Consider the following 25,452-nt stretch of genomic DNA (forward strand, 5'->3'; position numbering starts at 1 on the left):
AGACTGAAAGTCAGGGGATGGAAAAAGATATTCCATGCAAATGGAAATCAAAAGAAAGCTGGAGTAGCAATCCTCATATCAGACAAAATAGACTTTAAAATAAAGAATGTTACAAAAGCCAAAAAAGAAGACACTACATAATAATCAAGTGATCAATCCAAGGAGTTCCTGTTGTAGCTCAGCAAATTAAGATCCCAACATAGTATCAGTGAGGATGTGGGATTGATCCCTGGCCTTGGTTAGTGTGCTAAGGATTTGGAATTGCTGCAAGCTGCAGCATAGTTTGCAGATGTGGCTTGGATCCAGTGTTGCCATGGCTGTGGCATAGGCCTGCAGCTCCAGCTGCAATTAGACCCCCTAGCCCAGGAACTTCCATATTCTGCAGGTGCAGCCACAGAAAGAAAAAGAAAAGAATCAATCCAAAAAGAAGTTACAGGAATTATAAATATATATGTGCCCAAAATAGGAGCACCACATTATATAGGGCCACTGCAAGCATCCATAAAAGAAACTGAAAATAACACAATAATAGTGGGAGACTTTTAAAACCCCATTTACATGAGAGGACAGATCACCTGAACAGAAAATTAATAAACACATGCCTAAATGACACATTAGACGAGATAGACAATTGATATTTATAGAACATTTGATCCAAAAGCAGTAGAATACACATTTTTCAAGTGCACACGGAACATTTCCAGGATAGATCACATATTGGGCCACAGATCAAACCTCAGTAAATTTAAGAAAACTGAAATCATATTAAGTGTTTTTTTCCAACCACAACACTATGAGACTAGAAATCAACCTCAAGGGAAAAAACTGCAAAAAAGCAGAAACACATGGAGGCTAAACAATATGCTACAAAACAACCATTGGATCACTGAAGAAATCAAAAAGGAAATCAAAAAATTCCTAGAGGGGAAGAGGACAAGATGGCGGAGGAGTAGGGGGACACGCTCGCCCTCTCCCACAAACACAACAAAAAAAAGCACATCTACAGAATAAATGACTCGCACAGAACAGCAACCAATCGCTGGCAGAGGAACCTAAACTCCCATAACGGCAAGAAGTTCGTGACATTATGGGGCAGAACGGGAGAAAAGAGGAGAATGAGAGAAGGTGAATCCGAGCGGGACGGGCGCTCCCGAAAGGGAACTGCGGAGGAGAAAGGGATCCCGCACCCTGGAAAGTCACCTACCGGGGGAAAGATCAAACGAACCGGAGGAATCTCCAGATGCAGAGAAGAGTGTAGCAGTAAGTTGGAGTACGGAAAAGCCGATCAACAACCCAACGGACCATCTGAACTACAGGCACAGTCACCAAAAATTGAGACACCTGGGTGGGGGCTGGGCACCGAATCCTCGGCTCCAGAGGTTAGTCCCCGGGAAAGGGCCGGGGGATGCCTGGGTGGGGGCTGAGCACCGAGACCTCGCCTCCAAAGGTTAATCCCTGAGAAAGGGCCGGGGGACGCCTGGGTGGGGGGGCTGGGCACCGAGACCTCGCCGCTGAAGGTTAGTCCCCGAGAGGGAGCCGGGGGACGCCTGGGTGGGGGCTGGGCACCGAGACCTCGCCTCCGAAGGTTAATCCCTGAGAAAGGGCCGGGCAAGGCTCCAGAGGTTAGTCCCCGGGCTAGGGGGGCGGGGCAGAGCGGAAACTGCTTGGGAGGTCTAGAAACCATTTGACGGGGCAGAGACTGCCTGGGAGACTAGAAAACAAAGCTGTCGCAGAGTAAGGGAGCAATACTCTAGGAGCGGGGAAGTGGAAAGCCGCATCAGAGGGAACCTGGGAGAAGAGCCTGGTCTGCACCCGTGCTGGGGAGGGGAGAGAAGAAGGGGTGGGTCCCCATAGAATACCCCCCACGCCACAGCAAGCTTACAGGCCCGCTAGCTAGCTGAAAGCTGTGCTTCCCAGTGCATCCCCTCCCCCCACCCCCGCCAGGCCCTACGCTCTCACTGGACCTGGGGCTGCCTGCCATCCAGGAGGGCTGGCCTCAACAATTGCCTGAAGCCTACCACCGCAGGGGCAGTCCCTGCACAGGCCTGCTTGCCCTTTGGAGGGGCTACACTTCCACAGAGCAGCACCAAACACCACCAGCCCCCAAGAAAAGGCCTGCAGCCCAGAAAAGCCAGAACAAGCTTAGCCAGGCTGTGAATAGATCTGCCTAATTCTCGGACGGTTTTTCTGAGTTGGGTTGCCCTGGGGAGGAGCCTCTTGGGTTTCCAACGCCCTGCTACACGCCCAAGCCCCCAGGGGATGCTCTAGTGGAGCAGCTGCATAGGACTGCCAGCTCCAGGCAGGATCCCCTGCAGCCCAGCAACAAGCCTGGCGGAGTCGGGAAAAGATCTCAGACGGTTTTTCTGAGTTGGGCTGCCCTGGGGAGGAGCCTATTGGGTCTCCAACAGCCCTGCTACCCGCCCAAGCCCCCAGGGGGTGCCCCACTCCTGTGAAATAACTGCTCAGCACCACCAGCCCACTGGAAGAGCCCCTGCAGCCCAGAAAAGCTGCAACAAGCTTGGCCAGACTGTGAAAAGATCCGCCTACATTCTCAGGCTGTCCTTCTGAGTTGGGCTGCCCTAGGGAAGAGCCTCTTAGGTTCTCAGTGACCCAGATAGCTGCTCCAGCCCCCAGGGGGTGATGCACCCCTGAAGAGCAGCTGCCCAACACCACCAACCCCCTGCAAGAACCCCACAGCCTAAAAACACCAGAGCAAGCTCTGCATGACCAAGTGAAATCTGCTACCATCGTGGTGTGGACCTCCCAGCCTGTCTGCCCTTAGGAAGTCCTCCTTTGCTTCGAAGAAACACTGTTAGCCCCATCAACACTCCAGAAAAGCCACACTGCCTCAAAAAAGATTGACCAACAACGCCAGCCCTCAGGAAATATTCCACGGCAGTGACAAGGCAAACACTGCCCGATAACGGAGAGTACAACTCCCTCAGGAGAAAGAAAACAACAAGCAAGATGAAGAAGCTGAGAAACCACCCCCAGTCAAACCAACAGGAGAACTCACCTAAAACAGTCAACAATGAAACAGATCTCTGCAGTCAGACAGACCTGGAGTTCAAAAGAGAAATAGTGAAAATACTGAAGGAATTAAGAGAAGATATGAACAGTAATGCAGATACCCTCAGAAAGGAGCTAGAAAATATAAGGAGGAGCCAAGAAAAACTAGAACATTCATTTGCAGAGATGCAAACTGAACTAGGGGCAGTAAAAACCAGAATGAATAATGCAGAAGAACAAATCAGTGATATGGAAGATAGAATAATGGAAATCACTCAATCTGGTCAACAGACAGAAAACTGAATAAAAAAACTGGAAAGCAATATAAGAGACCTATGGGATAATATAAAGCGGGCCAATCTACGCATAATAGGAATTCCAGAAGGAGTAGAAAAAGATAAAGGGATGGAAAATATATTTGAAGAAATTATCGCTGGAAACTTCCCAAATCTAAAGGATACTGGATTCAAGATACAAGAAGCACAGAGGGCCCCAAACAAACTGAACCCAAACAGACCCACACCAAGACACATCATAATAAAAATGGCAAAAGTTAGTGATAAAGAGAGGATCCTAAAGGCAGCAAGAGAAAAACAGAATGTTACCTACAAGGGAACCCCCATAAGAATATCAGCTGATTTCTCTACAGAAACACTACAGGCCAGGAGGGAATGGCAAGAGATATTTAAAGTGCTAAAAGGAAAAAATATGCAACCTAGAATACTTTATCCAGCAAGAATATCATTTAAAATAGAAGGGGAAATAAAAATTTTTCCCAACAAACAAAAACTTAAAGAATACAGCAACACAAAACCCAGGTTAAAGGAAATATTGAAAGGGCTTCTCTAAACCAAAAAGAAAGGAAGGAAAGGGAAGAAAAAAGAAAAGAAAAAAAAAAAGAAGAAGAAGAGGAAGAACTAGGACTGAGGAAACCGCAATCAGAGAGCAGTCACTCAAATAAGCCAGCATACAGATTTAATCATGAACATGCTTCAAACAAAATAAAATTAAAAAGAAAAAAATAAAAAAGAGTCATCAAAACCATAAAATGTGGGCAAGGGATGTTAGGAGGTAAATAAACCTTTTTGTTTGTATATATGTCTCTCTTCTTAATTTTAATATAGTAATGAAGTGTTTGAACTTACAGGACCATCAGGCTAAAACACACAATTATGGGAAGGGGTTAGCATACTTAAAAAACAGGGCAACCACAAGCCAAAACCAAATATTGCATTTGCAAAAAATGAAAAAAAAAATACACTCAAGCAGATAATAACAGGAGACCATCCAACCAAAAAAAAAAAAGAAAGGAAGAATGGAGAACCATAGAATCAACTGGAACACGAGGTTCAAATGGCAATAAATAATCATCTATCAATTATCACCTTAAATGTCAATGGACTGAATGCCCCAATCAAAAGACACAGAGTGGCTGAGTGGATAAAAAGGCAAAAACCTTCAATATGCTGCCTACAAGAAACTCACCTTAGGACAAAAGATACATATAGATTGAAAGTGAAAGGGTGGGGAATAATATTTCACTCCAATAGACGTGACAGAAAAGCAGGAGTCGCAACGCTCATATCAGACAAAATAGACTTTAAAACAAAAGACATAAAGAAAGACAAAGAAGGACACTATTTAATGATTAAGGGATCCATCCAAGGAGAGGATGTTACTATCGTCAACATATATGCCCCAAATACAGGAGCACCCAGATACATACAACAAATATTAACAGACATAAAGGGAGATATTGATGAGAATACAATCATAGTAGGAGACCTAAATACCCCCCTCACATCAATGGACAGATCCTCTAGACAGAAAACCAATAAAGCAACAGAGATCCTAAAGGAAACAATAGAAAAGTTAGACTTAATTGATATCTTCAGGACACTACATCCAAAAAAAACCAGAATACACATTTTTCTCAAATGCTCATGGAACATTCTCAAGAATCGACCACATATTGGGACACAAAGCGAATCTCAATAAATTTAGGAGCATAGAAATTATCTCAAGTATCTTCTCTGACCACAATGCCATGAAATTAGAAATCAACCATGGGAAAAGCAAAGAGAAAAAACCTACTACATGGAGACTAAACAACATGCTACTAAAAAACCAATGGGTCAATGAGGAAATCAAGAAGGAAATTAAACAATACCTTGAAACAAATGATAATGAAGACACAACCTCTCAAAACCTATGAGATGCTGCGAAAGCAGTGCTCAGAGGGAAATTTATAGCAATACAGGCCTTCCTCAAAAAAGAAGAAAGATCCCAAATTGACAACTTAACCCTCCACCTAAACGAATTAGAAAAAGAAGAACAAAAAAGTCCTAAAGTCAGCAGAATGAAGGAAATTATAAAGATCAAAGAAGAAATCAATAAAATAGAGACTCAAAAAACAATAGAGAAAATTAATGAAACCAAGAGCTGGTTCTTTGAAAAGGTAAACAAAATTGACAAACCCCTGGCCAGACTCACTAAAAAGAGGAGAGAAAGAACCCAAATCACCAAAATTATAAATGAAAAAGGAGAAATCACAACAGATACAGCAGAAATACAAAAAACCATAAGAGAATACTATGAACAACTGTATGGCAACAAGTTTGACAATCTGGAAGAAATGGACAATTTTCTAGAATCTTACAGCCCGCCAAAACTGAATCAAGCAGAAACAGACCAACTGAACAGACCGATCACTAGAAATGAAATTGAAGAGGTCATAAAATCACTCCCTACAAATAAAAGTCCAGGACCAGATGGCTTCACAGGTGAATTCTATCAAACATATAAAGAGGAATTGGTGCCCATCCTCCTTAAACTCTTTCAAAAGGTTGAAGAAGAAGGAATACTCCCAAAGACATTCTATGAGGCCACCATCACCCTCATTCCAAAACCAGACAGAGATACCACCAAAAAAGAAAACTATCGGCCAATATCATTGATGAACATAGATGCAAAAATTCTCAACAAAATCTTAGCCAACCGAATCCAACAACATACCAAAAAAATTATACACCATGACCAGGTTGGGTTCATCCCAGGTTCACAAGGATGGTTCAACATACGCAAATCAATCAGCATCATACAACACATTAACCAAAAAAAAGTCAAAAATCATATGATCATCTCAATAGACACAGAAAAAGCATTTGACAAAGTTCAACATCCATTCATGATCAAGACCCTCGCCAAAGTGGGTATAGAAGGAACATTCCTGAATATAATCAAAGCCATTTATGATAAACCCACAGCAAATATAATACTCAATGGGGAAAAACTGAAAGCCTTTTCACTCAAATCTGGAACAAGACAGGGATGCCCACTCTCACCACTGCTCTTCAACATAGTTTTGGAAGTCTTAGCCACAGCAATTAGACAAACAAAAGAAATCAAAGGCATCCATATAGGAAGAGAAGAGATCAAACTGTCATTGTATGCAGATGACATGATACTATACCTAGAAAACCCTAAGGACTCAACCCCAAAACTCCTTGAACTGATTAATAAATTCAGCAAAGTGGCAGGATATAAGATTAACATTCAGAAGTCAGTTGCATTTCTGTATACCACAAATGAAACATTAGAAAAGAAATACAAAAATACGATACCTTTTAAAATTGTACCTCACAAAATCAAATACCTCGGAATACACCTGACCAAAGAGGTAAAGGACCTATATGCCGAGAACTATAAAACTTTAATCAAAGAAATCAAAGAAGATGTAAAGAAATGGAGAGATATTCCATGTTCCTGGATTGGAAAAATCAATATTGTGAAAATGGCCATCCTACCCAAAGCAATCTACAGATTCAATGCAATCCCTATCAAATTACCCAGGACATTTTTCACAGAACTAGAACAAACAATCCAAATATTTATATGGAACAACAAAAGACCCAGAATCGCCAAAGCAATCCTGAGAAACAAAAACCAAGCAGGAGGCATAACTCTCCCAGACTTCAAGAAATACTACAAAGCCACAGTCATCAAAACAGTGTGGTACTGGTATCAAAACAGACAGACAGACCAATGGAACAGAATAGAGAATCTGGAAATAAACCCTGACACCTATGGTCAATTAATCTTTGACAAGGGAGGCAAGAACATAAAATGGGAAAAGGAAAGTCTATTCAGCAAGCATTGCTGGGAAACCTGGACAGCTGCATGCAAAGCAATGAAACTAGAACACACCCTCACACCATGCACAAAAATAAACTCCAAATGGCTGAAAGACTTAAATATACGACAGGACACCATCAAACTCCTAGAAGAAAACATAGGCAAAACACTCTCGGACATCAACATCATGAATATTTTCTCAGGGCAGTCTCCCAAAGCAATAGAAATTAGAGCAAAAATAAACCCATGGGACCTCATCAAACTGAAAAGCTTTTGCACAGCAAAGGAAACCAAAAAGAAAACAAAAAGACAACTTACAGAATGGGAGAAAATAGTTTCAAATGATGCAACTGACAAGGGCTTAATCTCTAGAATATATAAGCAACTTATACAACCCAACAGCAAAAAAACCAATCAATCAATGGAAAAATGGGCAAAAGACCTGAATAGACATTTCTCCAAAGAAGATACACAGATGGCCAACAAACACATGAAAAAATGCTCAACATCGCTGATTATAAGAGAAATGCAAATCAAAACTACCATGAGATACCACCTCACACCAGTCAGAATGGCCATCATTAATACATCCACAAATAACAAGTGCTGGAGGGGCTGTGGAGAAAAGGGAACCCTCCTGCACTGTTGGTGGGAATGTAAACTGGTACAGCCACTATGGAGAACAGTTTGGAGATACCTTAGAAATCTATACATAGAACTTCCATATGACCCCGCAATCCCACTCTTGGGCATCTATCCGGACAAAGCTCTACTTAAAAGAGACACGTGCACCCGCATGTTCATTGCAGCACTATTCACAATAGCTAGGACATGGAAACAATCCAAATGTCCATCGACAGATGATTGGATTCGGAAGAGGTGGTATATAGACACAATGGAATACTACTCAGCCATAAAAAAGAATGACATAATGCCATTTGCAGCAACATGGATGGAACTAGAGAATCTCATCCTGAGTGAAATAAGCCAGAAAGACAAAGGCAAATACCATATGATATCACTTATAACTGGAATCTAATATCCAGCACAAATGAACATCTCCTCAGAAAAGAAAATCATGGACTTGGAGAAGAGACTTGTGGTTGCCTGATGGGAGGGGGAGGGAGTGGGAGGGATCGGGAGCTTGGGCTTATCAGACACAACCTAGAATAGATTTACAAGGAGATCCCGCTGAATAGCATTGGGAACTATGTCTAGATACTCATGTTGCAACAGAAGAAAGGGTGGGGGAAAAAACTGTAATTGCAATGTATACATGTAAGGATAACCTGACCCCCTTGCTGTACAGTGGGAAAAAAAAAAAAAAATTCCTAGAGGCAATTGCCAATGAAGACAAAATGATGCAAAATTAATGCGAACTCAGCAAAAGCATTTCTCAGATTAAGTATATAGCAATACAATCTCACCTCAAGAAACATGAAAAATCTCAAATAAACAACCCAATCTTACACCTAAAGCAACTAGAGGAAAAACAAACAAACAAACAAACAAACAAAACAAATAAAACCCAATGTTAGTAGAAGGAAAGAAATCATAAAGATCAGAGCAGAAATAAATGAGATAGAGATGAAACAATAGAAAAGATCAATGTAACTAAATCTGGATCTTTGAAAAGATAAATAAAATTGATAAACCTTTAGCCATACTCATCAAGGGCTCAAATCAATAAAATTAGAAATGAAAAAGGAGAAGTTACAATTGACACCACAAAATTACAGTCTCATAAGAGATTACTTACTATACACAATTATATGCCAATAAAAAGGACAACCTAGAAGAAATTAACAGACACAGATTTTACAAAGGTAAACCTTCCAAGACTGAACCAAGAAGAAATAGAAAATATAAATAGACCAATCACAAGTACTGAAATTGAAACTAAAATTCAAAAAAAAATTCCAAAAAACATTAGTACCTGACTAACAGCTTCACAGGTGAATTCTATCAAACATTCAGTGAAGAATTAATACCTATTCTGAAGCCCTTTCAAAAAACTGCAGAGGAAGGAACACTCCTAAGCTCATTCTATGAGACCACCATCACTCTAATACCAAAACCAGACAAAGATACCACAAAAAAGAGAGAAATCAACAGGCCAGTATCACTAATGAACATAGACGCAAAAATCCTCAACAAAATATTAGCAAATTGAATACAACAATACATTAAAAGGAACAAGTGCGATTTATCCCAAGAATACAAGGAGTTTTCAATATCAAAAATAAATCAACCACATCAACAAGCTGAAGAATAAAAATGATATAGTCATCTCAACAGATGCTAAAAAAAACTTTTGACAAACTTCAACACCAATTTCTGATTTAAAAAAAACAAAACTCTCCAGAAAGTGGGCATAGAGGAAAGCTACCTTTATCACATGAGTGACGTTAAGTCAGACAAGGACAAATATCATATGAAATCACTAATATGTGATATCTAATAAAAAATCATACAATAGAACTTACAAAACAGAAACAGATTTCAAAATCAAACTTACAGTCACCAAAGGGGAAGTGTGGTAGGGAGGGATAAATTAGGAGGCTAGGAATAACATACGCACCACCGCATATAAACAGGTAAGTAACAAGAACCTACTGTACAGAACAGGGAAATCTACTCAACACTGTGCAATAACCTACATGGGAAAATAATCTGATAGGAAGTGGATATATGTATAACTGATTTGCTTTGCTGTACACCTGAAATTAACACACTGTGTAAATCAACTATCCCTCAATAAAGTCTGAGAACAAGGAAAAGCAAATAATCAAACATAACTCTGATCTAATCATGTTTTTAAAAAATCAGATAAACCCCAATAAAGAGAAATTCTCTCACCAGTACCCCTCAAAACTCTCAAAGTCATCAAAAATAAGAATGTCTGAGAAACCATCATTGCCAATAAGAGCATAAGGAGATGTAACAACTAAATGTTATGTGATATCCTGGAATAGAGAAAGGACATTAGGCAATAACTAAGGAAATCTTAGTATGAACTTTAGTTAGTAACAATGTATATTGATATTGGCTCATTAATTGTTAACTAATGTATCATACTAGTGTAAGATGCTAAGAATAGAAGAAATTGGATGTGGAGTATATGGAAACTCTCTGTACTTTCTTCACTTTTTTTCTATAAATCTACAACAAGGGGATTTTAGGAGTCCAGCATTTTAGGATTCAGCACAGTCATTGCTGTGCAGGGGATCGATCCCTGGCCCAGGAACTTCTGTATGCTGTGGGCGTAGCTAAAAAAAAAATAAAATTTTTTAAAGTTACTGTTAGAGAGGGTTTATGAAAGTTTACTTCGATTTAAAAAAAAAAAAAAAACTTGACAAAAGTACAGAATCCCTTGCCTAATTATATGGGCTTATGTGCATAATTACAGTGAATACTATGATTACTCAGATAGCCAACCGGAAAAGTACATTTTTTGAGGCATAGCTCCTAAAAATTAGAGGTGAGGGATAAATTTAGGGGACAGACAGTTATAAGATTTTTCTCAGAAAGGTACTCACTGGCATACCAGCAGATTTTCTCAATATTAGCCTTTAGTTCAGAAATGAAGCCACTGTGCCCATTAAATTATGATTCTTGCATCCTGCATCAATGTCCAACAAGTTCTTCCAAACATGGAGGCCTTGATAAATGGGGTGCAGTTTCAACTATAGCATTCAAGACTTCTTCTGGGAGTTCCCATTGTGGCTCAGCAGTAACAAACTGAGTAGTAACCATGAGGACTCGGGATCGATCCCTGGCCCTGCTCAGTGAGTTAAGGATCCAGAGTTGCCATGAGCTGTGATGTAGGTGGCAGACACGGCCTAGATCTGGCATTGCTGTGGCTGTGGTGTGGGCCAGCAGCTACATCTCCAATTCAAACCCTACCCTGGGAACTTCCACATGCCTAGGGTGCAGCCCCAAAAAGCAAAAAGAAAAAGACTTCTCGGCTGTATAAAATAGCCATCCACCTTGAGATCTTAGAGATCCTGTACTATGTTCATGAATTTTAGTTGATTTTGAAATAGTTCCTGATTATCATCTAATGAAAACAGAAAAGCAAAGAAGGGGACAGGGGTCAGGGGAAGGAGCCAGCCATTGCCTGATTATCTTGCATGCCACCTTCAAATGATAAAATAAAACAAATGTGATAAGGGAGGCAATAATTATACCTCTGTCTCTTAAAACCTTAATTTCCTTGCTTCTTCCACGTGAAGAAACATGGCAGTGTAGCTACTGCCTGCCTGAAGGTCCCCCAGCAGAAACCTGATATCCCCACCTTTCCTAAGCCTTGGCTGGAGGTACTGGCAGACAATGATGCCTGTCTCTGAGTTAATCACTTTGTATAATAAAGTATATAGAATCGGTTCTGCTGTCAACTTCTGTTCATATATTCAACGGGACAGCTTCCCAAGCTAAAAGCTATTCTTTGGCCAAGTTGTTTAACTTCCCTGGGCCTCAATTTCCTTATGTGAAAAATGGTAGTTTGGTGCCAGATTATAAAAGCTCTCTCAGTCTACATACAACTGCCTGAGAATAACTGGAGACCCAGAGCTTCTGCACTTTGTCCCTGTTATTTTAGCACATGGTAATTCTATTTCTGTCACCATCGCTTTTCAGTAAAGTTGACTTCAGTTTGAGTTACAACCTGCCCTATCAACCTCACTTGCCCACTCTTAATTTCAATCAATCCATTTACCAAACTAGAAAATGGCTTAGGAAACTCTTATGTCCCAAAGAGCCAAATTCTACATCTCGATAACATTTTAATTTGTTCTTGTGACTCTAAATATCATTTTCAGGAAGTATACTCATTTCTGGAGAGTGGCCAGTTCATGGTACTTAATCCACAAAAATGTATTGTCTCATATTTTTGAGGCTGGAAGTCAGAAACCCAAGTGTTGGAAGGGCTGATTCCATCTGTGGTCTGGAAGAAAGAATCTGTTCCATGTGTCTCCTAGTTTCTGGTGGCCTCAGGCATTCTCCTTGTGCCTGCACATGTTTTCTATCAAGGTCTGTTTCTGTGCCACATTTCCTCTTTTTAGTGGACATCAGTCATACTGGGTAGGGCCCCTGCTAATGACCTATGTTAGTTTGATCATCTGCAAAGACTTTATTTCCAAATAAATTTACATTCAGAGGTACTGTGGGATACAACTTCTACATCTTCCTCACAATGCGACCCATAACGAAAGGAAAAACTGTTATTCCTAATAAAAGGTAAACATCTTTTCTATTCCAAGCTTGACTTTTATGAAATGATACTATCATCTGACATCTAGTTGGCATAGTCTTGCTTTCATTTCATATTTACATAACCTTTTCCTCCTCTTCTTTTTCCCTTTCCCCATCACTATGTCTTTCTTCCTATATGATATGAAAATCTAAGAATTTGATGCAGACTTTTGAACCTTCTGTTTTTTCTTCCAATTATCTCATTCGGAAAATAAAAAAATAACAAATGGGACCTAATTAAATGTAAAAGCTTCTACACAGCAAAAGGAACCATTTAAAAAAATGAAGACCACCCACAGAATGGGAGAAAATCTTTGCAAACAAAGCAACTGACAAGAGGTTAATCTCCAAAATATTCAAACATTTCATGCAGCTCAATAGCATACAACCAAATAACCCAATTAAAAAAATGGTCAGATCTAAATAGACATTTCTCTAAAGAAGACATGCATGCAGATGTCCAAAAAGCACATGGATAGATGCTCAACATCACTAATTATGAGGGAAATGCAAGTCAAAGCTACAATGAGAGATCACCTCACACCAATCAGAATGGGCATCATCAAAAAGTCTACAAACAATAAACTCTGGAGAGGGTGTGCAAGAAAGGAACCTTCCCACACTGCTGGAGGGAAAGTAAATTGATGCAACCACTATGGAGAGCAGTATGGAGATTCCTTACAAAACTAAAAATAGAACTACCACATGATCCAGCAATCGTACTCCTGGGCATATATCCATAGAAAACCATAATTCAAAAAGATATGTGCACTTCAATGTCCACTGCAGCGCCATTCACAGTAGCAAAGACATTGAAACAACCTAAATGTTCACTGACAGATGAACGGGTTACGAAGATGTGGTGCATGTATACAATGGAATATTAGCCATAAGAAAGAATGAAATAATGTCATTTGCAGCAACATGGATGCAACTAGAGAGTATCATACTAGGTGAAATAAGTCAGACAGAGAAAGACAAACATCATAACGATATCGCTTATATGTGGAATCTAATAAAAAACGACACAAAAGAACTTATTTATAAAACAGAAACAAACAGATTTCAAAAATCAAACTTAGGGTCACCAAAGGGGAAACCATGGCGATGGGGGGGAGGGAAAAATTGGGATGAGGGGATTAGCACATACACACTACTATATTTAAAATAGATAACCAGGAAGGACCTGCTATACAGCACAGGGAGGACTACTCAATGTTCTGTAATAACCCGTATGGGAAAAAAGAATAGATTTATGTATACGTGTAACTGATTCATTTTGCTATAAATCTAAAGCTAATGCAACATTGTAAATCAACTATACCCCAATCAAATTTTCAGAAATTACGTCACTGAAAGAAATTAGCCTCAGACAATGTGGATCATAACCCAGAACTCTTTGTTTAGCAGGGCTGGCTAGAAAAATGTGGTACTTAAACCCAGGAAAGACTTGAGGGAGGGAGAGTAGGGTGAGGGAGGGAGGAGTCAGTACCTGCAATGAAATGAAAAGCGGCCCAAGGAAAGGTGAGATTCTAATCAAATCTGTAAATCCATCAACCCAGGCTTGGATCGTTAGGAAACTTGCGTGTAGCAAGCACTGCAGAATTTGTATACTTCTTGGTTATAAGAGAACACGCCCTCGTCCCAGATTCTAACTATCGTCATGGAATAAAATTGGCTCTGGTTTGAAACGGCACTTATACCAAGGTGCCATTAGTACCTACAAAATAGACCTTGAACTTAACCACTAGCAAGATACACATAGTACAAAAGCCAACAAAGCCCACCAGAAATTCTACATAAAGCTCCTGGGTCTGAGACTGGTCAGTAATTAGCCTCTCTGTACTTAGCACTTAGCAAGGAGGATGCCAATGCTGAAAGGCATGTAGCATATTTAAATCATCTGCTCTTTTTCTGGCTTGATAGATACACGAAAAAGGAATCCGTGTCCGTACTCAACCACAGTAAACCTTCCTCCTGCCGTTTACATGTTTATATATGCAACGTGTCTAGAAGTTTCATGGCACAGGAAATTCAGCAAATTTGATAAAGAGCTGGGTTTTGTTTTTTTTTTTTTTTTTCTTTTTTCCTTTTTATGGCCACATCTGTGGCCTATAGAAGCTCCTGGGCTAAGGGTCAAATCGGAGCCGCAGCTGCCAGCTGGCCTAGGCCACAGCCACAGTAACACTGGATCCAAGCTGCATCTGCGACCTATGCTGCAGCTTGTGGCAACACTGGATCCTAACCCCCTGAGCAAGGCCAGAGAACAAATTCCCATCCTCATAGAGACAATGTCGGGTCCTTTACCTGCTGAGCCACCACGGGAACTCCTAAAGAAGGATTTTTAGACTGCCTAGATCTTTTGAAGTCCACTTGAAAGATATTTTCTTTTTTGTAATCTTAGTAGGTCCAAGAAGAAAAAACTCAGAAACATCACTTTGTTTTTTTCACGCATTTTTGCTCGATGTAAGTTGAATTTCAATGGTTTCTGGGACTGCCAATATAATGAATATTAGTCTCTCTTTTTATCCACATCTATTATCATGGGTTCAATATGTTCCTTACATCTCTGTGTTCTTACTTTATGTGTATATCTATGCCAGATTGTACTCTAAGATTGTAAACTGCCAGAACAGTACTCCCCAAACTGCAGTGTGTATAAAAACAACTAAATTTTATTTTTAAAAAAGTGTGTTGGAAGCCATTACCCAAAGAGATTCTCAATCCATATTTGGAAGAGAGACCCAAAAATCTGTGTTTGTAGCAAGCGCCCGACATGTTTCTGAGGCAGCTGGTCTTAGAACCCACTTTGGGAAACAAACTGAAAGGATAGGGACTAATTCCATTTCAGATGATTTAGACCAAGCAGGGAGATTAAGTCTAGGGGTTGGCTGATGCTAGCTGCCTCCTAAGCACCCCTTACAGCCAACTTGCGTACAGAAATGGAGTTGATGAGGTTCACTAGCTGCTGAGAAACAAAATATAGGGCTGATGGATGATATTTTTTCCCTGGTTGGTGAGGATGACTATTAATTCTTAGACAAATTACTCAAACTCCCTGTTTTCTTTGGTGCATACAATTCCTTTGGGAACATTGCTCTATGAATAGCTATTCTCTTTATGATTGACAACATATAAATTGACAGTGTTTATAGTTGTAGAGATGTGCTCATTTCTCTTTCTCTATTGTCCCTCAGCATATCACCTCTCTTCACATGGGTCTGATGTCATTGAGGAAGATGCATTTATTTTATTGATTGCAAAAATATTGTGCAGGAAGGAAAGTATGCAGGAGGCAATACCATGACACTAGGGCTAGTGTTTCTGTAACTTCAGCACCCCTGGCAGACACTTCACCTGATCCTGGGTGAGGTAGCCAAGTACCCTATGCCCCTTCACTCTTTTTATAGCCTCCCACAGTTCTGTGTCATTGACAATTTACTTATCTGAATCCCACTGTCATTTCTCCTTGAGGGTAAGAATTATGTCTAAACCATCTGTGTATTCACAGCTCTTGGCAAAATGTCTGACTTCAAGTAGACAATGAAAACACAAGAGTCTAATGAATGAATCAATAAACTAACCTCCTGGAAAAGTAGAGCTAGTTTCTCCCACAAGCTTCTAGGAAAACTCCTAGTTTCTCTAGTGCTATTGGATCCATACAGAAACCCACACGGCCAGGGTTTTTCTCATCTTTGTTTTCATAATGTCTCTTTTTAAAAATCCATCCGTAAGTCTATTTTTTCAAGTATGAATTGGACACAAGTTGGTAAAAGAAATGGCGATTTGGGAAAGTTTATCGTTCATCATCTCCTAAAATGTTCTTAGGGCACCAGAATCCTGGAATGAAATGAAGACCAGCCCACCAAGAAAGGGGAAAGGAAAATCTCTAATCTCCTTGGCATCATCCTGCCCCATTTCCTACCCATCCATGGCTCTTATAGCTGAGCTATTTTCTACATTGAGGCATCCTTGATAGAAAAATAAAGGATGTAACTAGAATCTAACTGTAAATAAGACAGTCGAATCTCTGAGGTACAGCAGGAAACAAAAGATCGCTTTTTAAGATCTGCATGACTCTGACAGCTGGTGGTTTTAAAGCTCTGATACAGAAAGACAGAAGAGTAGCCTGAAAAAGAGAAACAGCATAGAATTGTGTTTGGGTAGAGGCTCTTTTCTTGAGAATACAGAAAGCAGGGCTCCCACAAAATGCCCCAGAACTGAGGCTTTCTCTTGCTTTTTGGTCACAAGACAAAAATGGCGTAATGATTCAGGGCAGGAATTTTCGAATCGGACAAGACGAGGCTTAAACGGTGTCGGGCCTTGGGAGTTATTTCAACTATGGGAACCTCAATTCCCTCATCACTAAAAATGAAGATAAAAATGCCTCACAGATTATTGCCGGTGTGTATCTCTAGACAGCACAGAGAGCATACAGAGATTAGTTAGGGCAGTGCCCAGCGCATTGTAAATGCTCCACAAAAGCAGAGTGCACTGAACTTTGAACAAACTCAGAGAACAGCCAGGGTGGGGACTGGCCCCTGGTTGCCCAACTGCTCTGTCATCCTTATCGATCCCATCTCTCCTGCTTCTCCAGGTCTTCGTATGGATCTAGCACTGTACTTTTTCTAAAACATCCACCATTTTAAGTCTTCTGTTAAATTGAACCCTATGGAAATTGCTGATATTCCGCCCTTTTTGACCCGCAGAAAACAGTTATTTCATACCTTTCAAATGAATCGCTCTCCATCAGTTAAACGTCATTTTCCATTGTTAAGAGACTTTTTCCAGTGAATAAACAGTTTTGGGAAAATGATCTTCCCAAGGCTAAAATCATAGCATTATGGTGAGTTCACCCACGGAACTTAAATGGGTCCTAAGATATGGGATTGAGTTTATAAAATTTCTCTCTACTATAAGCTTTATATAAGGCCCCTGTGATTACATCCATGAAAAGGCTCTTCTTCTGTGTTTCACAATAAGAATTTTATAGAAAATTATACGCTGTGTAACTGGGGATTTTAAAGACAATTTTTCTACATTTAATCCAAAACTGTTTTCTTTCTACCACCCATGAAATCAAGAAATGACAAAAACAGTGGTTACTGAAAATAAAAGCCTCCTAGGCAACCATCTCATACAATACAAAAATCATCTAATGTTGGCAGAAATGGTCCCTTGGAAATAGTGGCTCATTTGTTTAGCGTTCTTCTGTTATTAACTTCTGGTGATCAGGAAGTGGGAAATGGAAAGGATGCCACAGAGAATCATTCAGAACAACACATCGGACCGAGAGAACCATTTAGCTGACAGGCCACTTAATGCACTTTGGATTAAAAGCAAACAAACGTAGAAAAACAAAGAAAAAATGTAAATCCCCTGCTGGAGAGCGTGAGGCCCCTGAAAATTCTGGCAGATTCCTGAGGTCTCTACAAAGGAAGAGCCCATTTCAATGTCACTGTCTCAAAACAGTAACAAATGATGAGTATGTTTAAAAGAAGCTAGAAAAATGAAAAAGAAATTTTTATCTGGAAGGTGGCAATGTGTTTTTTTGTTTTTTTGTTTTTTTTGCTTTTTTTTTTTTTTTATAATTTCTTTTGCCACATTCTTGACGTGCAGGAGTTCCTGGGGCCAGGGAGTAAATCCATGCCACAGCAGTGACTCGAGGCCCAGCAGTGGCAACACTATTTCCTTAACCACTAGGCCACCAGGGAACTCTGCTGGAAATTGGCAATGTTTAAATGAGATGCTGGAAATGCCTAGTGGCTCATGGCCTTTTGTGACCTTAAGTGCACAGATGCCTTGGCTGGGGTAGACCCTACAAAATCAGGTCTGACTTGACTGTGGAGCCCTATCTGCAACTTTCTTCTGTGTATCGCCAGAAAGCCTTGATCCCAGTCTTTGGGTTTTCTTACTGAACTCTTTGTGCTGTCACTTACTTCAAATGATAATTGTGTCCACATTGAAACCCCTGCTGAGTGCAGAAACTGCACTGCACTGACCTTCAAAGGTGAGTGACAGGCCCACTGTAAGCCCAGAACAGAACAGGGGCCCCTCTCCACCACAGGACAGAGGTAAAGGATGCTTATCTTCTCTTGCTGGGACTTTAACTATGACACCATTGAGCAAAACCAGCTAAAGGGTGAGCGCATTCTTCCTTTCTTACTATTTCCTTCCCTACAGTTTTTTTTTTAATTTTTTAATAGAGTTGATTTATCATGCTTTGTCCAATTCCTGCTGTACAGCAAAGTGACCCAATTATACATATATATATACACATTCTTTTCCCCATATTATCTTCTATCATATTCTATCACAAGTGATAGGATACAGTTCCCTGTGCTATACAACCTGCCGACAGTTTCTTGTAGTGGAAAATAGGATAATAACGGCATAGGCACAGATGGATTTCCCAGTGCAGGAACCCAGATGTGGAGTGGAAGAATCCCTGCTTCCACACAAAGCAGGTTAGGGATATTTTCTGTCATTAACAGCAGATTCAGAGATGGGGATCATATCAGGCTTGCAAAATGAAATACTTTCAACTTATGAGATTTACTGGGCTCATAGGGAAATTATGAGATTTCTAGCTCACGAAGCTGGAAAGTCAAGTCAGGTGCATTTGCCCTTAAAGAGTGACTTTTGCTTGAATTCATTTTTTTCTTTTAAAGATTTTAGTTTATTGTGGTAGGAACCCTTAACATAAAATCTACCCTCAAAACAATTTTTTTTTTTTTTTTAAACCTAAATGCCTTGGTCGTTGCTTCATACTTCAGTTGTTCCCTGGACAGAGAAACCTTTTCTGTTATTTGCCATAAAAATAAGTGCTTCAAAATGAAGTAGAGTTAAATCAGTTTTTTGATAACATGTCATGTTTTGTTTTGTCTGAAGTTAACGATGGCCTTAAAATAAAACAGTTAAATTTGTTTGTATAAACACGACCATTTTAAAACCAAATCTTTTGAGATTTCTTGACAATGCTTTATCCTTCCAAACCAATTAGTGAATTTTATAGCTGTCTCAGTCCTTTTGGGCTTCAGTAACAAATTACTATAAACTGGGAGGCTTTTATTTCTCACAGTGCTGGAGGCTGGAGATCTGAGATCAGAGTGCCAGCAATGGTTGGGTCAAGGGCCAGCAATGGTCGATCTTCACAGTGGTGGGGCGGCGGAGGCGGGGGTGGTGCTCTCACTCTTACTCTCTAGCTTCTTATAAGGATACTAATCCCAATCATCAGAGCTCCACCCTCATCACCTAATTACCACCCAAAGAAGCCAAAGACTCCATCTCCAAACACCATCACACTGGAGTAGTTTCAACATAAGAATTCTGGGGGAAAACAAACTCACAGTCCAATTCAATAGATTCCAGTCATAAACAAGACCAATCATTATGTAACAATTGCCTCCCTTTGCAACACAAGGACCAAAAGGAACCAGCCTATATATAAACAACCACACTCACTCTTCCCTCTGACTAGTCCATCCTCTCCACAAAGTTATTAGCCTTTCTTGCCTCCTTCAAGTCATTACTCAAGTGTTACCTTATTGAGACTTTCCCTGCTCAATCAGTTCAAAATTACAATCCTGTGGGAGTTCCCATTATGGCTCAGTGGGTTAAGAACCCAACATAGTGTCCATGAGGATGGAGGTTGAATCCCTGGCCTCTTTCAGTGGGTTAAGGATCTGGCATTGCCACAAGCTGCAGCATAGGTCACAGATGCAGCTTGGATCTGGTATTGCTATGGCTGTGGATATAGGCTGGCAGCTGTTGTTCTGATTCAACCCCTAGCCTGGGAACTTCCATATGCCCAAGGTGCAGCCACAAAAAGACAAAAATTTAAACAAAACAGACAATCCCTACATCTTATCATCCTTCCCTGCGTATTCATCTCAACAGGACCTTTACCATCTGCATTGTTATATATTTTATTTATTCAGGAAAGTCTCCACTTTCCATAAGGGAAGGGGTTTTTGTCTCTTATTGGCTGCTGTATCCCCAGGATCTAGAAGAGTGTAGGCATATAGTACACAGTAAAGACCAATCATATGAAGGAAAGAGAGACTTGTGTAATTAAAAAGTCCCTTTGTATTCATCTCCGAAGTCACTCTACTATGAGTGGAATTAATTTATAGATGGTCCCCAAATTAAAATGATTCTACTTAATGATTTTCCTGCTCAACAAGGGTGTGAAAGCGATAGCCCTTCAGTAGAAACCATACTTTGTATTTTGAACTTGGATCTTTTCCCAGGCTAGAAATGTGTTGTACCATGTTCTCTCATGACACTGGGCAGTGGCCACAGCTCCCAGTCAAACAACTGATACACTTACAATCATTCTGGACCCACACAAACATTCTGTTTTTCACTTTCAGTATTCAACAAATTACATGAGATATTCAACACCTTACTATAAAATAGGCTTTGTGTTAGATGATTTTGCCCAACTGTAGGCTCATGTGTTCTGAGTATGCTTAAGTATCTATTAGGAGATGCCATGCTGCTCCGTGGCTTAGGTGATCAGGTATATTCTTTGCATTTTCCCCTTGGGTTATTCAACTTAAAATAGCTTTATCAGGCCATAACCCGGCTATAAATTGAGGAAGATTTGTGTATATCCAGGAAAAAATATAACATAAAAGGTTTTTGCAGGGCAAATCAAACAAACTAAAATAAATAGTGATAGTAAATGTGACAGGTTATTTTTTGATGTGGCGAAATAGGACATGGAAAAGGGTAAGCTCTGTGGGGAGAACATACAAATCCTATATTTGAGCAGAGATACTAATTCTCAAAAGGGCTTTCTGGTGCTTGGAATGCTACAACAATAAGCAGTGTTCATGGTCATAACCAGTATTAATGGGTGAATTGGCTGCAGTTTACTGTGGATTTTTGGTTCCTTCACAGGTGACTGAAGAGGTTGCTAAACTTAGTAAACTGAAACCAAAGGAAAGATTTCCCTAAGCTGCTGACAGGCTCTACCTGCCAGGAGTTTGATGTTTCTGAGCTGGAGGTGCAGTGGAACAGCGAAAGCCACTTCCTGTAGCTAATGAGCCCTTTTGCAGGTGCTCTGCACTGCTGAGGCCTCACAAAAGTCAACACCGCATCAGGGATTGCTCAAGGGAACTTTCTGGAGCCTAATTGGGTTTTCCCATATTGTCATTAGGCACAGCTATTGGCATGCCCCGGGGTGACCTGAGCTGCCGGCTTTGTACTCATTGCTGCCTTCTTCAGCACTCAGCTAGAGAAATGTTTACAATGTGTCAATTTACAGAACAGAAAGGGCTGAAAGGGATTTAGTGGGATGCCTGATGGCAGCCCACGGATGCTCTCTCACCTCACAGGCGATCTCCTTCAGAAGCAAGGTAGACAGTCCAGAGGAACTAGGACCAGCAGCATCTATTCTGTCCTCTGTGTGAGGAACAATGGGTCACAGGGTGGCTTCTTCCCTCCACCTTCCGTTTTCACTGCTGTTAAACTTTCTTCTAGGTAGAAGGCTGGGTCTAGATAGCAGGCTTCTAGGTAGTAGGTTGGGTCATCTACGTTCCATGACGCAGGCATACCTTGGAGATCAGGCAGTTAAGTTCAGACTACAGAAATAAGATGAACACTGGAGTAAAGCAAGTCACATGAAATTTTTGATTTCCCAGTGTATATAAATGCTATGCTTACATCAGCTCTAAAAAAAACAATGTACATATCTTAATTTTTTTTTTTTTTTCCTTTTTGGCTGCCCCACAGCATATGGAGTTCCGGGGCCAGGGATCAGATGTGAGCTGCAATCATGACCTCAGTTGCAGCTGTGGCAATGCTGGATCCTTAACCCGCTGTGCTGGGCTGGGGATTGAACCTGCAACCCGGCGCTCCCAAGACACCGCTGATCCTGCTGAGCCACAGCAGGAACTCCATATCTTAATTTTTAAAATAGTTTCTTGCTAAGAAGAATGCTCATCATCATCTGAGCCTTTAGGGAGTCAGAGAAGTAACATCAAAGGTCACCGATCAGCATCATAAATAATAGTGAAAGAGTCTGAAATATTGTATTACCAGAATGTGACACAGAGACAGGAAGTGAGCAACCACTGGTGGAAAAATGGCACCGATAGACTTGCCAAAAACCCTTCCTTTGTAGAAAATGCAGTATCTGGGAAGCACAGTGAATTAAAGAGCAATCAAATGTGGTATTCCTGTACTCTCCTGCCAACTGGCTTAATGAAAGCTGTCCAGGGAGTGTTGCTTTAATGACTGAGTTATCAGCAGAGCATGGAGAGGGCGAATATCCACACTCGATGAAATATTTCATTCCACCCTAACCTCATGGAGGAATGAGGAATTTCACAGATTGACTTTCTCAAAAGAAAAAATACATTCACCATATTTTCTTTAAGAACAAGCATGCCATGGTTGGCAACTGGAGTATGGAGGGTGAGTATAAAGGTTCAACTCTTGGGCTCGGTAATCAGATAGCACTGCCTCTTATTAGGTATGCGTGCTTGGCTATGGCCCAATTTCTGTGACTATGAAATAGGGCTAATAAAAGTATCTACCACTTGGGGTCGTGGTAACAAATGAAACCATGTACATAAATTATTTAAGACCATGCGGAGCACACAATCTCTCAGTACACACGCAGTGTTACAATTTCTTGTTACACCTTCGAAAAGAAAACCCTATAGTTCTTCCCTACTGTGTAGGGGAAAAAAAACAGCCTTCTTTCCTATGAGTCTTTATCCCGTGTTCTTCTTTCCCGTACGTCTCTCTTTTTTTTTTTTTTGTCTTTTTGCTATTTCTAGGGCCGCACCGGCGGCGTGGAGGTCCCCAAGTTAGGGGTCTGATCAGAGCTGTAGCCGCCCGCCTGTGCCCGAGCCACAGCAACGTGGGATCCGAGTCGCGTCTGCAACCTACACCACAGCTCAGGGCAACGCCAGATTCTTAACCCACTAAGGAAAGCCAGGGATCGAACCCGCAACCTCATGGTTCCTAGTCGGATTCGTTAACCACTGCGCCACGATGGGAACTCCCGTATGTCTCCTTTGTGACTCAGTAACACAAAACACGTCACTTTTGACACTTCGGATCACCACATGTCTTGGGGTTTTTCCCTTCACTAGGCAATTCACCAAGCCAGCTGGGTATCCCACCATCTAATTCAGTTCTGACACTACCTACCCACTTACAGCATCAGATCGCACAGTTTAAGGGCTCCGTCCCCGTGCTGCCGCCTTCCAGACGCTAATGATAAACCCAGGTCGTAACCTGTGCTTCTGACACCCTCCCACACACCCCCCACCCACCCACCCCCCGGCTACGGTGCTTCAAATGACTCCTCCTTGAGTTTGAATAACTGGCCAAAGCGGCACACACAATTCACAAAAACATTTTACTCACCTTGGCGCGTTTGTTCCTACAAAATACGATAAAGAATACAGAGGAACATCCACGTGGAACAGATGGGGAGAGCGGGGTATGGGGGAGAAAGGGCACAGAGCTTCCATGACCTCCCGACTACCCTCACTTGTTCACCACCCCCTAAGCTCTCCAAAGTCAGGCCTCTCTGAGTTTTTAGGGCAGCTTCATTACGTAGGCGGGACTAACTCAGTGGCCCCTGGTGATTGGTCCAACCTCCAGCCCTTCTCCCCTCCCCGGAGGTCGGTGGGTGGGACTGAAAGCACCAACCCTCTGATCACTAAGTTGGCTACACCCGCAACAAGCCCCACCCTGAGGTGCTTCCAAAACTCATCTTATTAACATAACAAAAGATTCGTTGATTCGTTGATTATCCTCACCCTCTTGGAAACTCCAAGGGGTTCGGGAGCGATGAGCAAAAAAAGGGGATAAAGATCTAAAACATACTTATTATAAATCATGATATCGCAATGTGAGCAAAATGCATTAAACTCTTCTTCCCATGAATATATGATCAATCTAGAGTGTTAAATAATATCACAGACACCTCTCGAGCATCTGCGCTTATGAGACCAGAAGGAGATAAAGGGTGGTTATCCAGTTCTAACTGCGTTTCAGCTGCAACTGGTCAACTCTTATTTTCTGAAGAATAGTTAACAGGCTTATGTTGACTTTCACCATTTCCGGCTCCTTTTCCACATCTGCTTCAGGGCCTAATTAGCAGTGAAAGAGCTGAAGGAAAAGAAAAGTCATAGAGAAAAGAGGAGACACCAGGGGCCAGGAGGATCCCAAGCAAAGCAAAAGCCATGAAGCTGCGGGCAGGAGCCCAGGCCGGTGGAGACGCATATGGGATTTATTCCTTAACTTAGGGTCTGCTTGGAGCCCTGGAGGGGCCGCTGAACAGCTCTGGGTCAGTGGCCACTGATCAACAGGCCTGCGTTGTACTTTTCTACTGTAATTATCCTAGGGAGAACCACAAAGTGTTAAATGAGAGCGAACCTGTCTGAAAAATCTTGGGAATTAGCATGAGGTCATGCAGTATCTTGACAGTTAGAGACAAGATCAGCCTCTTTCATTGCCTGTGTCCAGAGCAACAGAGAGCCACACTGTGGGGCTCTGGCCACATCTGAAGGTTATCTGCCCAAATCCACCTTCCTTTTCTTCCAGGGCGATAGGATTTATGGGCAAGACCGTGTGGCCAGGGGACTGAGTTCCCACCAGGGCGTCATGAGCACAGGTGTTTACGCCTTTTCCCGATGGGTGATTTTAACAGAGCGGCAGGGCCTACACACTCCCTTTCTGCCCCTGCACCCCCTTCCTTCCCCTGCTGTCTGCATGTACCTGCAAGACCTGGAATCGCCCTGTGAAGAAATCCACTGAGTCATCTGAACATCCACACTGGGCTGCTGTGTGGATGAGAAATAAATTCTGTTGTGTCTGAATCATTGATACCGCAGTTTAGCCTATCCCAATTCATACATGGCCTTCCATCCCACAGTTGGAAATGAATTCCCTTGGATTACAGCTTTATTTCTTTCTCCAACCCCAATAAAAGACAAATATGTCTGGGGACTATAAAATAAATGCTTTCTGAGTCATTTTCTCCTTTGTGAGATGATTCAATCAGATTTCCTGAAAAGTGATGATGAC

At 41.3% G+C, this 25,452-nt stretch overlaps 1 long non-coding RNA gene across 1 annotated transcript in view; it reads right to left on the reverse strand.

Moving 5' to 3' along the window:
- Window positions 1-23,924, reverse strand: part of LOC102167944 — an 82,494-nt gene extending 58,570 nt beyond the window's left edge. Inside the window, exons 1-2 of the long non-coding RNA XR_305067.3 lie at window positions 23,785-23,924; window positions 21,734-21,959 (exon numbers count right to left, since the gene is read on the reverse strand). This is a non-coding gene — a long non-coding RNA (uncharacterized LOC102167944). The remainder of the gene's footprint in view (window positions 1-21,733; window positions 21,960-23,784) is intronic.

The sequence above is a fragment of the Sus scrofa genome, chromosome 8 (assembly GCF_000003025.6).
Source record: "Sus scrofa isolate TJ Tabasco breed Duroc chromosome 8, Sscrofa11.1, whole genome shotgun sequence".
NCBI lineage: Eukaryota > Metazoa > Chordata > Mammalia > Artiodactyla > Suidae > Sus > Sus scrofa.